The sequence below is a fragment of the Sinocyclocheilus anshuiensis genome, unplaced genomic scaffold, assembly GCF_001515605.1.
Source record: "Sinocyclocheilus anshuiensis isolate Anshui unplaced genomic scaffold, SAMN03320099.WGS_v1.1 scaffold582, whole genome shotgun sequence".
Classification (NCBI taxonomy): Eukaryota; Metazoa; Chordata; class Actinopteri; order Cypriniformes; family Cyprinidae; genus Sinocyclocheilus; species Sinocyclocheilus anshuiensis.
The window spans coordinates 513,606-514,908 of record NW_015547659.1 but is presented as its reverse complement, the minus strand read 5'-3'; the positions used below and the strand labels follow the sequence as shown (position 1 = coordinate 514,908).

General features: G+C 39.9%; 1 pseudogene; it reads right to left on the bottom strand.

The window, feature by feature from the left end:
- LOC107702226 (uncharacterized) overlaps positions 1 to 727 on the bottom strand; it is a 2,950-nt pseudogene extending 2,223 nt beyond the window's left edge.
- Between the last annotated feature and the right edge of the window lie 576 nt (positions 728 to 1,303).

The following is a 1,303-nucleotide window of genomic DNA, read 5'->3' as shown; positions in this document are numbered from 1 at the left end:
AAATTTTATGAAGCAAACTAATCTTGGCAGGTCAGAGGTTTGAGGAAGTGGCGCATGCGCAGTCAAATTCCTGCCACGCAGGCAGATGTGGATATATTGATTCAGAGTGGGAGGGACTGACCGGCAAAACCCACATATCTTGGCTGAGATTCAAATTCTTCCGTATACAAGGGTCAAATTGGTTCATTTTTATCATTTGCTGACATTTAAATACTATAACGTCTAACAGTTATACATAATGTCTAAAACTGAATATTGCTCCCCTGGTGAAATATTTCGGTTTAAACCGGTTTCAAACCAACCGAACGGATTAAAAGTCTGATGAAATTAAATCCCAACTCGTCTCACCTTCGAAGTGCTTTTTCCTCTGGGCTCAGATGTGTGAGTCTCTGCCTTTTGCGCATTGGTGGTCCAGAGATGGTGGAATCGGAGTCTGAATAGGGTTGGTTCGGTATCATGACAGATATGGACCGGCTGTATCCGCCCTGTGTCGCGCCGGACGAAGCGCTCGGTTTCCCCGATATCAGGAGGACTTTATGGGCTCCTCCGGTCCCTGCTGTAACTACGACCATGATGTATGGTTTTCGACCCCTTTCTGTATTGTTTAGGGGTGGGAAAACGTATGAAAATGTGTCTTAGTTACCCGTATTATTATCTTTCCCTTTCGACGTCTGAAAATTGAAGAACTGGAAACGCTCGCGTTCTTTTTCTACAGTCGTGGTGCGCTGCGATTGGCTGCTGGGACCACTGACGTTTTGGACGTCAGTCCTTCCTTGGGTTAAAATAGCTGATGTCAGTTTCGTGGTTCCTCCGTGATCCTTCATACTTATGACATTATTGATATGGAAATCTTTTCAGAAATTCTTCAAGTGACTTCAAGAGTCACAAAAGAGTGTGACCTTATTAATTTATTACCTTATCTTACCTTATTAATAAAATATTTATGTTAAGTATTTAATCTCATGTCTTCGATTTTTCTTTTTCCCATCTACACTTTGTAAATGTATTTTGCTTATTGACACTAAAAAGCTAATTCAATTGATGAAATGCACTGTTTTAAATGTTAATGTTTGTTAAAGCATATCAGCCTGTGGCAATAGCCTATTGATCACATTTGCCTTTTGAATAGGATTGCATTTTAACCCTTTCAGTTCATTGGGAAATGACGTCAAATAGTCAGGGACCCATTGAACCTTGTTTCAGAAGCTGCAGTTCAATGCTGCAGCTTATTTTATTGTATATTATTGTAATATTGTATGTGATTGCATCAGAAAATCTCTTAAAATCCTCTTAGTTCATTAGG